This window comes from Monopterus albus, unplaced genomic scaffold (assembly GCF_001952655.1).
Source record: "Monopterus albus unplaced genomic scaffold, M_albus_1.0 scaffold124.1, whole genome shotgun sequence".
Taxonomy (NCBI): Eukaryota; Metazoa; Chordata; class Actinopteri; order Synbranchiformes; family Synbranchidae; genus Monopterus; species Monopterus albus.
In genome coordinates, this window is record NW_018128004.1 from 1,157,338 (window position 1) to 1,171,779 (window position 14,442).

Sequence of the window (14,442 nt, forward strand, 5' to 3'; positions counted from 1 at the left end):
TTTTTTTTACAAACCTCCAACTAAAAGTGAAGTCTGATATTTGTAGTTATCTAAATGTAAAGAGGTGCAACATGTAATAGAATCAGAAGAAAGTGTGTCTATTATTTGGCATTGCAGCCAGTAAATCCCTCGTGGTGTACCATTTGTCAGAGCTTTGGACTCCGGCATTCCCCTGGAGGAGCTGGAGGAAGTGTCTGGAGAGAGGGAAGTCTGGGCATCTTTGCTTAGACTGCTGCCCCCGCGACCCGGTCCCGGATAAGCGGAGGAAAATGGATGGAATATTGTTCTGGTTTCAAGATTTCAATATCTACAAATACCAACAACTATCACTTTAAGAATATCAAGATTTGAATTAACAGTGCCATACAATGAAGAAGGTTCATCTGAAATATACGTAGTCGTGAGTGTCTCTGTGAATCTTATTTTAATGTGTGGATTACAGTTATGAATTAGAAGATAGAGCTTTATTTCAATAAATGTCACAGTACTGTCATTGTAATTTGCATTATTTAGCATGTACGGAGCAGCTGCAGGATTTGTGTTTTGATGACATTACTGTCATCTGTCTGCTGTTCTGCTTAAGCAGAGGCTGGGTCAAATTCCCTGCCTGAAACCCATATCATAAAACTAACACATGGTAACTGTATTTTAAGGTGTATTTTCTCATAACAAAATCCATCTGTATACCTATGTAGTATACCCACCACCAAGTGGAAGGACCTGAGGCTTTCTATCAGCTACAAGCCAAAGAGGGCTGACCATTCAGCATCTCTCCAGGACAGGGAGCTACCCACAGATAACCAGTTTCTGCAGAAACACTGCTACTGTATTGTCTCTAAATTGTCTACCACCCACCTTCTGCTGACCCCTACAACATGTTTGTATTTGTGAAAAACAGTTGTCAGACTTGTGGTTTCTATAGCTGAGATTCTCTCCTCAGCTCCACCACTATCACTTTGTTTTGCCACAGAGAAAGCAGTGCAAAATGTCAGGCTGCAAACAAAACTGGTCAAGAGTTCAGTCTGCATAGACAGTGTGTTATGACAAAAATTGTCTTATCAGGATTTGATGAGTGCAAAATGAAAAACTTGACATCAACTCTGGAGGTTGATGCACATTTATTCCTGCAGGAAGGAGCAAACTCTCAGAGTGTCAAACATAACAGTCTGAAGGAGAAGCTCCCTGAGCAGAGAGCTGGGTTTTCTTTTATACCTAGACATGAGTGTTGCTTGTGGTTTCGGTCAGTTAAGGTCATATGTAAGGAAACGTCTGTCACACAGGAAAGAAGCTGTCTGGTTTAACATCCATACAAGGACGTGCGTTTCACTGAAAACACTTTGACACAGAAGTTTGTCTAGTTTCACAAGCACACAAGTAACTATATATAAAAACTGCATAGCAACAGCTAAGACGCTGATAAAGATGTTAATATTCATTTTTCAATCACACAGTGCCAACAGTTTTACTGCTGTATAACTGAGCTCTATCCAGTATCATCCACTGTCTCCAATTGGCATCTCTGAGACACTAAAAGAACACGGTACACAATAGTAGAATTAAAGCTTTTCATGAAGATTTATGTCTGGGAGAGAAACAACTGTAATAATTAAATACTCAAGTTGTTTTCCCCCAGTTTTTGTATCTGTTCTAATTCAAGGGCCACAGAGTACATCCACATGTTACAAACACACCGGGCCTTCATATTGATTTCTGCTTCATTGTATCTTGGTCATTACAGCTGGGTCAAGGGGGGCTACAGGTTCTGACATCCACTACAAACTGCCTGCAGTGACAAAGAGTGCACTGGGGCTCATGTCATTTCTGGGACTCATTCCTCAAGCTTATCATTTCTGGGACTCATTCCTCAAGCTTATTCACGAGACATTGATTTAAAGAAAGCAGGCACAGCTGGTGTGAGACATGTGGCACTTTCAGCACCCACTATGGAAGAAGTGTTTCTGGGCTGCACAGCATAAAAAGTAAACCACTTCAAAATTAATTAGCTGTAGTCAGAATGGTAATTAGTTTTAAAGTGCCAGGGATTTACTTGTGAGATAAATGGGGGTGAAAGGGAGCAGAAGGAAAATGTCAATCAATGAAAGAACAAAGACAGTTAAAAGAAGAGGAGGAGTTGACAAGTGCAACAGCTAATGAGTCACTTCTCTCTCAGACAACCATACATTTTTTATTATATCCTGCTGCTTGTCTCGTTGCGACGCTGGCCCACTTACACACAACTCTCTTATTTCGCAAACACCTCAGTTCTTTGTACTTGTTTACCTTTGCTAATATTGTTTCTGAAGATATAACAACTTGGAGGCTGACACTAATTGAAGAGGGTGAGAAGAAAATAAACCACCCTTTTTATAAACCAATTTTAATGAATTCCAGCAGAAATTAGGCATTAAGGCGACAAAGCCCTCATCATTAAATATTCAGCTGTTTTTGCAATCAAAGGAAAGATCAGATACATCTTTTTAAACGGGGGGTTTAAACACTGGGCTCTCCAGGAAACATAGAGCTGAATAACACATCAACTCTTTGGGTCATACTTGACATAAATGCTGCACTTACACAAGTCATGTTGACCAGAAGATACTTGTTACTTTACTTGCATTTTCCAAACAAAGCTGTTTTTCTTCCCCACCACCCGCTGGAGGGGCTCACACTGTCTGGAAGCGCACTCTTCACAAATTTTTGCTATGTGGGTGCTTACATAGCGATTTTACTCCAAATGACTTGTGTCATAACTCCATTTTATAATCCCAGTTTGTCACCTTGTACAGAAGGAAGTTGTAAAAGTGAAAAATATGCTCCTTGCTGACACATTTATAACTACTCCAAATTTGAATAGCTGTTTCAAAACACATGATTTGACAGTTATTATATAGTGTTATTTTTTATTCCCACTGTTCTCCATACTTGCAGTAGCCAAAGTGTAAATTAATCAATGACATAATTTCAAACATACACTACCAGTCTGGCATTGTTGAATTATTTGAATTGAATGAAACATTTGACTTACTGTGTGTGTGTGTGTGTGTGTGTGTGTGTGTGTGTGTGTGTGTGTGGGTTTGTCTTTATATACTTGTGCGAACCAACCCCTCACAGAACACCTTTCTTGTGTGGACCTTTTGGGTGGTCCACACAAGGAAAATGCTAGGATAGGCTCCTTTCATACTAAAGAATGATCTGTTTAAGTTTCAAAACACATGGGTTAAAATCAGGACCCAGGAGGTAGAGGCTTTCACCAAGCATATCAACTCTGTGGATGGCAACATCAAATTCACTCGTGAAGATGCCAGGGATGACTGTCTGGCCTTTCTGGATTGTGCAGTCCACTTGGGAGGGGACAGAAGCCTGAAGGCAGAAGTATATCGGAAGTATATCGGTTCGGGGGGCTTTGTCCATCTTCCGGCTGCCTGCGTGAATGTTGGAGGTGCAAAGACTCCTGAGCGTGTAATGTTAATTTTACCTGTGATCATTGAATAAATCAGCACTGTTTTGAAGTTACTCGGACTGCTTCGTCTCTCAGAGTTAACGTGGTGAAAAGAACGAGGGTCAACAGGGCCAAGAACTGTTGTTTTTATCAAAACAGCTCCCTTAAGGCTTGTGGATACCTGAAGTGGGCCTTCACCAAAGCAAAGAAGAGGCCCCACACCAACAGGGAGACAACCTGAAGGACAAAACACCTAGACATAAACAGTGTGATGTGATGTATGCAATTAAGTGTTGTCAGGAGTGTAACGACTTGTACATTAGTGAAACTAAGCAGCTGCTTCACAAACGCATGGCCCAACACAGGAGGGCCAACTCCAGTGGACCAGAGTCAACAGTCCACCTCCACCTAAAGGACAAAGGACATTCTTTTGAGGACAGTGAAGTCCAGATCTCTTCCAGAGAACATCGCTGGTTTGAGAAAGGAGTTAAGGAAGATATTTTTGTAAAAATAGAACACCCCTCACTAAATAGGGGTGGTGGACTAAGACACAACTTATCTCGGCCACAACTTCATGCCCTTGTTACTCCAAATGGAGTTTCATGCCTCTGGTATTACACTGTGTGGGAAGAGAAGTTTTTCTAAGTCCCAATATTGAGTACCAGGACCACATGCCATTAATTTTTTTTTCCCAGGATCTTATCATCTCTGGGCCCTCACACTGACCCACCAATATGATTAGCGCTTCCTGTCTGGACTAGAGAGAATCATACTGTATTTTAGATTTTAGTGATTGATGAGATTACTGGTTCCATTTGGCTACTCACACACTCACACAAGGATGTGCAGAAAACATGCGGACCAATATAATGTACTTGCTGCATAAACTTCATAGCTGACAGAAGAAAAGGATAGCAAATCTTTCCATCAGTCACCTACTTCATGCTGTTTTTCAAAGATTTTTTGAAGCTTTACTGTGCTTGACATTTTTACTGATAACCTGCAAGAGTCTTGTTTTTCTTTGCTTTGGCAATGCTTTCAGTGATAGGAAGTTATTTCTTTAGTTTGCTGCAACCTGCAGAAAGGTACAGGGAGAGAGAGAGGACATACTACGGGAGAGGGGGAGACAGTTAGTGACATGTAATGGTGGCATATGGAGAGAGAAGAGAGGAGAAAAACGCAGAGCATCATGGGGCCCCCCAGCAGCCTAGGCCTATAGCAGCATAACTAAGGAAAGGCTCAGGGTCACCTGATCCAGCTCTAACTATAAGCTTTATCAAAAAGAAAAGACTTAAGTCTAATCTTAAAGGTAGAGAGGGTGTCTGCCTCCCGAACTGAGACTGGGAGTTGGTTCCATAAGAGAGGAGCTTGATAGCTAAAGGCTCTGCCTCCCATTCTACTTCTGTGGACTCTAGGAACCACAAGTAAACCTGCACTCTGAGAGCGAAGTGCTCTGTTAGGATGATAAGGCGCTATGAGGTCTTTAAGATATGATGGAGTCTTTTCAACTCTATAAATGATTTTAACACGATCTCAGGTGTACAGCAACAAAAACCCTGTTTAGAATAAGGTAAAGATAAAAAATTTACTAAACACAAATAGATAAACTCAACATTATCCCACTTTGTATACTGCTTATATTATACTTGTCTAAGGGCCGTGACACATCAAGCCTAAGGTCCGCTGTCGGCCACCTTCAATTTGTCAGTGAGCATCTGTCAGGGCTTGTCTTAACAGTGTGTCCCACACCATTGGCACTAGTTGGTCTTTGCTGGTGGCTTTTTGGCCAATTTGTAATGTTGAACCGGCATAGGGCCAGTTGGGCCTTGTCAGTGAGATTCACCATTCTGATTGGCTTTTCAGTTTAGAAAATCACTGCATGAGAAGAGAATGGTCCCCTTTATCCTGTCACTGTAGCATCCATGATTTCACTTATTTAGGAAAGTTTTTCCCTTTCCCTTTCTGAATGGCAAATACAGATACCACCACCTGCTGGTAGGGGGTGTTAATTCTGTCACACAGGCACAGAATGTATGTGCTAGTGGACCGTTGGTTGTAGCCTGTGTGATGTGTTCAAGTGCCACTTTTGCAACACGACTGGCCTAGACAAAGCCATCATGAGATGACGCAGCATTCAGCCTTGATTGCTGCTAGTTCTTTCACGTCAGCTTGCTGTGTCTCTGCCCTACGTTAGATGAAGTTAGACTGTACTCTCTTCTCATCCCGGTTGTCTCAAACCAGCAGAGTATAGACGTGCTTATTATTGACCTGGGTTGTGGTTAAAAGGAAGTGAGGGGAGTCCTAGACAACCCAAAGCCTCCTGGGGTAATGCCAATATTTGTAGCCCAGTGGGCTGAGCCATTACAGTTACCATTTAATAAGTAACCGCCTGCAGGGAGCTCTGGGCTCATTCATCCTTTAGTAGCTTTCTGCTGTACACACAGCACTCTGCTGGGAGCAAGAGCAGACCAGTCAGCTGTGATCTTCTCCTGACCATGGACACAGTAACAGCACTAGACTATACTCGCTGGAACGTCAGTGCTGTGGCATATAGTGTGTTTGTGTATTCAGTCATGTATACCACGTGTCTGGATTTGACACTTGAGACTGACTCATATCTACTCATAAATGCACCAGTGGTTATGTTTACATGTAGAGACTGACCTGACAGTTAAGGGTGTTCTGTGCTCATGGTGAACATAAGCTGGAGCTTCCACATACAGGCATATTTTGGCTGTAATACATTTAGATTATAAAAATTTATCTCTATATAACTAGTCATGTGAAATCACGCTGGGATTCTCTTCTAGTCAACACCCATCTTTCCTGCATCAATGTCTCCTCTCTCCTATCGTCATTGCTTGATACCCCTGTCTTTCCTTCTATCTTCTGTTCTCTTGCCCCAGGCAACACCTCTCTCCTAAGACACAGAAGTGATGGGTAGTGCTTTTGTGGAGAAGAGTAATGGAGCTTTTGCAAAACAGCAGATGTGCAGTAAGAGCAGCTTGTCATACCAGATTCTTTCTCTAACAGATGGCATCTTTGCTAACACAAGCCTTTGTCTTCATATCTGAAGGAGAGACGGCTCTTGTCAAACACCAGGGAAAGGTTACAGGATGTTATTGTCTCTTATCTTATCTGTGTTATCGCCTAACAAGAAATCAATTTCACACATAATTGTAGTCATCTCCTACAGAAGCCCGTGTATTGTATGGCATACTGACAGAGATTGTCAATCCTTTATCCTGTCATTTATTCTCTATTTTTTATTTAAGCTACATGTGTAGATAAATTCTTTCCCCTTCCATCTAGGTTAACGCTTGTTATAGAAAAGCTGTTCTTTTCCACTCTCCCTAAGGCCCATTTCCTCTTCTTTTCTGGGCTATTAGCAGGGATAAAGCACCACTAGGAAAAACCCTGCACTGCCATGACTTATAGGCCATAATCCTTCACTTATGCATTAACAAGCATCCCAAATACACAAAGCTGTCTCTACACACACATTCTAAAAGGATGATGAAAATGGGACCGACTTTCCTAATGCCTTTTATCCTCACTTGTCTATCAAGTTCTCCTTTCCTCAACAGACTCTGGCTTGCCGCCCTGTTACATTTGTTTCTAGAATTAGATTAGATTATTATCAGATAAAGAGTTTTGCCCTCCATATAGGTGATATCAGGGTTAGAGCAGCCAATCTTACAAGCTGCTAAAACATGTCAGAGAAAGCTTTGATTGGATCTGTCATTAGAGGTCAAACAAGTGTAGGTTTTCACTGACTACTTTTACAATAAGCTTGGTAAGCTTGACCCAGTCCAAATGAAACAGTTTCATATAAACATTTCCCCCAGGTTAAATTAACTGAGGCTGAAATTTCATTTCGATGTGTCCTTACTCCAGAGGCTCAGATAAATGTTCTTAAAGGTCTCGCTGCAGTCTTTCCTCATGTACTCATGGATCATTGCCAAAATATGCTTGAGCTGAGAGAGAATGGAGTTGAAAAGAGGAATTGTCTGGGCTGTCCTCTGATGGAAAGATATAAAGTAGTAAGTTGTCTTACATTCAAAGGCACACTGAAAAGACTAGAAAAGTGAAACATGTGGCTCTGATTGTTCTGTATAGCCCCATTTTGACTCTGATAACTGAATTCTTTATAAAATTGCAGTGACACTTTCCCCTTCACAGTACAATCCTCCTGACACCAGTTACTGCTACTGTCACTGCACTTTACTAAAGGGCTGTGCTGGAGTTGTTCAAGTGGGTGGAATCCCACCAGAGAGATCTTGGCCGACATATATATTGGGCTTTGCTTGGATTAGACAGCCACAAAGCATCTCAGTCTTGGTGACATCATTGGGTTTGTTTACACCAGCATGATTTGCTATAACTCTATTGGCTTAATGGTCCTAATCCTGCCAGCATCCATTGGCAACCAGATGACAGAGTCAAATAAGAGCTGTAAATATGACCATCTAGTATTCAATTTAGCATCTTCATACAGAAACGCTAATATGAAGGAAAAGTTTAAAGTGGCACTCCACTGAACTAGTACTGCACCTCATAAAATTGGGGAACTGAAGAACTAAGATTTAGTTTATTGTCATTATCCTTATGAAATTGCGTATATTAAAAAAATAATAAATGTCACTCCTCCCGACACAGAACAGAAAAAAAATTGATGAAAGACATTAAACATTGAAGCACATACTGAGTTAACCCAAATTTACTTATGGGTCAAATTTCAAATACATTTCCCATCATACAACTCTCTCCCTCATTAGACCCTCTCTGCAACTTCTTTCAACCCCATACTCCCACTTTATAAGTTTTCTAAAAAAAAAAAAAAGTCCATGCCAAGATTGGACTGATGATATCACTAGGGTTACTTTAAATTTTGGAAAAATCCTCCAGAGTTACAGAAGACACTGTACAACTGTTCATGGGTTGTAGACTGCAAAGACAGGAACAACACTGAACAAATCCTAGACATCTGCAAACAGACAACTAAATAATTCTTGGCCAAGACAAGCAAAGGGCTCTAAAGAACAAAGCACACTTACTTCACTAAGCTTCTCTGTTTCTGACCCAATTAGTGGAGTAAAATCAATTTTCTGTCTTTTTGTTCATTTGAATCTAAAGCCTTGAAATGACTTGAAATAGAAAATTATCCTAGAAGCTTAGGATACAGTGGGTACAGAAAGTATTCAGACCCCCTTAAATTTTTCACTCTTTGTTATATTGCAGCCATATGCTAAAATCATTTAAGTTCATTTTTTTTCCTCATTAATGTACACACAGCACCCCATATTGACAGAAAAACACAGAATTATTTAAGAGGGTCTGAATACTTTCTGTACCCACTGTATATTGTTCTGCTCTTTAATTTAAATGGTTTTACAATAGCAGAGCATTGGATTTACATTCTCATCCAATGGGCCTCAGAGCACCATCTAGTGGGATATGGAGTAATACTGCAAAGGGTCAGATTAAAATTAATTTAATATTATTTATTTATTTTGTTTTGTAATATACAAAGCTAGGTATGACCCTCTCAGGATAAGTGGTATAGATAATAGATGGATGGAAAGCTAGCTATTTACTAATAGTGCGCAAGAATTCATATAATTTAAGACATCAAATTCAAATTCATAGTTTCAATGATCAGTTACATTCGAATATCACGACCACTCTTATCTTGCTAGCCAGCCGGCGTTTCCTCAGATGCAGTGACACAAAATGGATCACTTTCTGAAATGAAAAAGCGACGTGGGAGACAACCCTGTGGTGAGGAAATATGACCCTGAACACATTAAATACATATACTGAATACATTTATATTTTATGTTTTTCTTCTCATTTATTTGATAAGGTGGTCCTTGGAAATTTTTTAACAACCAAAAGTGGGCTTTAAGTTACAAAAGGCTGAGAACCCCTGGTTTACACCACAGTATCATGTCAGAAGACAATGGAAGCTAGTTGGAAAGCAATGAAAGCTAGCATGTTTTGACGCTAAGCAAAATATGCGCAGTGTCAGTTGTGGAGTGAAATGAGACTGGAAAAATAAATCAAGACTGAGGAGAGTATCTGCTTTAACCTAAAACTAGTTGTAAGGAATCAAGGTGTTTCCAATGAGACAGAAGCAGCAGAAATGTAGCAGATGTGTAAAATAACAATCCTACTTTAGTACTGGATTACTCCAAAACTACACAGTAAAAGTACTTGATATTTTCTTGTCAAGTAGTATAAGAAGTACTAATTTCAAATACAGTATACTGGATTCATGAACTACTTATGAAAGAAACAGCTTTTAATCTATTGTACATCAAACTTAATGACTCCAAAGGTACACAGTAAAACTATACAAGTAGCCTAAGAAGTATTGATTTAAAAAATATTGTGTTCATGAACTATTTATCAATTAAATGGTTGAATCTGCATCAAAAATAGATGATATTGCTTATTCTTTGGCCCCTTGACGGGACTTACTGTAAGTACTGGGTGACTTCAAAATCACACAGTAAAATTTGCCAGCTTTAGATTGGCAGCTCTGGTCACTAAACCGCAAAATGTGTAACAAAAGCAAGATGGCAGCCTCCATATTTGGTGATATTTTGGCTTCACTTTTGCAGAGTGGCATTAAGTGGTGACGCATTGTCCATTTTTATATACAGTCTAGGGTCCAAATCACAACATTGATTTGTCAACTCAACACCCAGTTCTCTTGAGAACTGGCTCTACTTGTAAAAACCATTCATTACAGGATGTATTTCAGCAATGCGAAACGCTGTTTTTTCTGTATCACAGAAAAAAAGATATCACATATTATTCACTGTACATTTCTAACAGACAGCGGTTACAGCATGCAGGCAGAGCCACACAAGTGAGATCAGAAGCATGCACATACATGCCTTCAGTAGATGATTAATAAGAGTACAGCCCAAGGCATTTACCACCACTCTATTATTCAGTTTGATTATCTAGAGAAAATGATAGAGTATTAGAGCTTTTAATGACTTTGGCATCCCCTCGTGTATTACTTGCTGATGAGGACAGTTTTAATCATGCTGCACTTACTTGGTCCAGAATCACAGCCGCATATTAATTCACTGTATTGCAGACTACACACAAACACAGGTTAACGGGCCTCATAAGCAGAAAAAGAGCAACATGGGGATGCTAACAAATTTAAATACTTGATTAATATACTGATACTTCAGAGGAGCTGGGAATTTGTTCTATTGGACCTCTGACACTGTTGGCTGGGAAAATTATTCTGCCTAAGGTAAATAAGCTAACAAATGCTGACAGTGGATGGACACATCATTTCCAAATCCCAAGGTCTGACAATTTATATTATACACAAGAGTGCAAGAAACAACATGACAGTCAGGGAGATGAGTCACTGAAACAAGCTGAAATTGTGCATATTGTTTTTGTATTTGATTAGGTTAAGCTCTTTCCTCTCATTCTTCATTTCATCAGTGTTTGTCTCAGCCTCTACACTGCATGGTGACTCAAAGATCTAACAGCAGTGAAAGGATGAATAACTAAGCCAAATAGACTGTAGAAATAAAATACCTTCTCTAGTATGATGTTAATGCACACTAGTGACTCTGAGTCACATAAGACTGGGAGAAGGCTGTGTTTGAATTCACAGATGTGAATGTGTTTTTATATCAGGAGATAAACAAGTCTTCTGGTCTGAATTAACAGTGAACTAGAGAGTTCACACCCATTCTTCAAATGTCACTGTGGTACCTGTAATCAGTACATTATAGGCAATTCTTAGATTATTATATTACTTTTTGCTAGAATAGAGAATAGCAGTAATGGAAGAGTACAATGATGTTAATAAGTTTTATGAACCATATTGTTTTAAATGCCAAACCATATAAATACTTTGGAAATTAGTGTACAATTATATGTTTTACAACAACTGGACAGTCAAATAACCAAAAATATAAAATATACTAAGATATAGTTATTGCTTATAGTGGTATAATAAAAGATAATATGAGCTCCTCTATTTGTTGGACCAATAAAAATCTGCTTAGAGTAAAATCCTGGTCAGAGGCCAAATCTGTAAAAAGACTAGGTGGCCTCATGCAAAGTGATTTGGAGGACTTGTACCCAAATTTAATATCTATTTAATTTAGTTCACTTTGTCAGGTTTTTGAGACAGGACCTAAATGCAGTTTTCAGTTCTTCCATGCTGCTTATGTGTTGTCAAATAGGAGAAGGTCTATACACTATTTTAATTCTGTTTGAACACAGTTCAGCCTTTGACACACTGGACCACAATGCCTTAACAAGCTGTCTGTAAAACTATTTTGACATCAGTGATTCTGAACTGGTTCATCTCTTCTCTTTCCAACAGGTCCTTTTTTGTTGTGCTTGTTGATGTGTCTTCTGCTCATGTTCTCTCATTTGTGGGGTCTCCTTATATTCACTAAGTACATGGCTACCGCAGTGGAAAACCATGGGTAAACATATTTATTGTCATTACTATGTGGACGATATGTAAATGTATGTATGGATTTCACCACCCTCCGGAAAGATTGATGCATTATCCCAGTAGTATCATCCAATAATTGTTAATTACAATCACACTCAATGACAAGAAATCACTTTATTCCGCAGCAAGACAGAACATTTTCAGCTATCCAGTCCTCATCGCTGTCACAGTGCAGCTGCTTCTTATTACACACAGGTGAAACCTCTTGAGTTAATTAGCCTGCTCCTAGTTGAGTAATCATGGATGAAACCAGTTGAGTTCTTAGAACACAGGTAAAAGTAACAATATATTCAACCCCATGTAAAGCCAAACAACAGGCTTTCTAATTCAGACGTATCAAAAGAGTACTGATGACAAAAACAAGATAGGTCAGGTCATATGTGCTTTTATCTCTTCCAGACTTGACCAGTGCTTTCTGGTAGCAGCAGGCAAAACATCCATTTTTTAAAAACATTTTCAAAGAGAAGCTACAACATCCCACCAATCCTGAAAGGAAGATGCCTGAGAACTCAGGAGGTTCACTACATAGTAGCCAAAGGAGCTCATTTACAAAAAGGACCAAAATGAGCAAATGAAAAAAGGGGCAAAGTCACTGTTTTTAAAAATGGCAAAAAGCCTTTATTCAATTGGCTCTCTCATAATAAGGTTGAAAAGCTACACATGTTCAAAATTGGGTTACAGGCCCACACTTAGCAGCAAAAAGCTTCTATCTGTAGGGAGCAAAGAAGGAAATATTTTCTTTCACTGGTTACATGTCAGTTTTAGAACAGAAATTGAGATGAAACTAAGATTTTAATTGAGACTGACTAACTCCCTATGAGCCTGACTCATGGTGCCAAAGTCTCCTCCTCTCCAGGCCCTCAGCTGTGAACTCTCTACCTGATGATCTTAGTAGTAATATCCTCTATTAAATCTCTTTTTACAATGGGCTTTTATCCAGTGGCTTTTTCTCAACTGATAGAATGTGTTGTAATTCTTTATTGTAAAGGTCTTTGTAACATTGTTTTTGAATTTTATTTTGAAGGTAGTTATTATTATTACTGTCATTTATTTCCTGTGACTCAGGATTAAAACAACTGGCCTGAAAGTGCCCGGGGCTGGTACACACGCACACACTAAAATATAGATGACTTTGTATTTTATTTTACTCTAGATATAATTCATGAATGCAATCAAACCTGACACTCTTATGTTTTACACAAGTGAACATGAAATAGCTTCTCGCTGTTTCTACACTCACTGAGAGAATAGCTCTCTTGTCAGGCACCAACACATGAAATATACTCTCCACTGAGATGGTGTCACCTCAGGCATGTCTGCCATTGTCATAAACATTTCTGAGCAGGGGAAGAATGATAATGAACCAGTGAAAGTAACTGTTGTACTGTGTACCACTGCCTCAGGCTATAAGAATGACCAGTGTGATCTCTGACCATAACAGTCATCGAAACCTGATATAATTGACTGAAGGGTCATTTGATTGCCTGAATGTGACATTCATTTACACAGCCAAAGTGATAGAGAAGGCAATTTTCACAGTTCAGTCAGGTGGATATGTTAGGGTAGTGACAGCAGAACCATGTGAGGTTAATCCCAGTGTTGCTCACTGGGACAGTGGGGCAAGAATTAATGTGACAAGTAAATGACAGTGGTTTCCTGAAAAGGGGTGGGAATCAATTTTCAGTATGCCTAGTCTGACCCACACTGGCAGGCAACACCCCTTCCCCCTTCTGCTCCCAGCAGAGTGTGTTAAATCCAGTCCAAGCGCAGGGCTTGAATAAATCTGCATTCAATTAACGGATTAGCCACTGTTTAAACATGACTTTCTCTTTGCCACTAATCCACCAAGTGGGGGTCTATGAATGTCACAACACATCAGTTCAATATGTTGTATTTGAAATGGTTGACAATGATTTGAGGGAGGACATATGAGGGGGAAATAAAGACCTTCAACTTGAACATATTCTTGAAAAAAGGTGTAATCTTTTAGATATTCAGACAGGGAAGGAAGCCAAAATGCATGGAATTTGTGAGGTAATAAATCATTTTGGACAGCTTGGATGTTGTAATGTTGAAGAACTGACTGAGACATGGCAGCAATTAGTGTGAACATCAGAAGATATGCAGGCTATAAATAAGGATGTCACATTCATTTTGGATTGTTGCTTAACATCTCTGTATTTCCACACTCATGCCATTTTCAGCCATGCATACACTGATCCTATTTTGACCTCCTGGTGGAATGACATTTCCTCATGACATTAGTATACTATCATTAATACCTGTTCAGGGTTCATCTGTCCAGTCTCCACATCCTTACCCCTGACCTCATCTTGTCACAGGGCTGACAAGGACTACTGCTGTGTCAGGCTTCTCCTGCCCAACATTCATCCACAGTCTGTTTCTTATGGCTTCCTTTTGATTGGGTATTACAGTGAGCCATGCCATCATCCATCCTCTTTTTCAAAGGAAAAGACATTCCCATATTTTT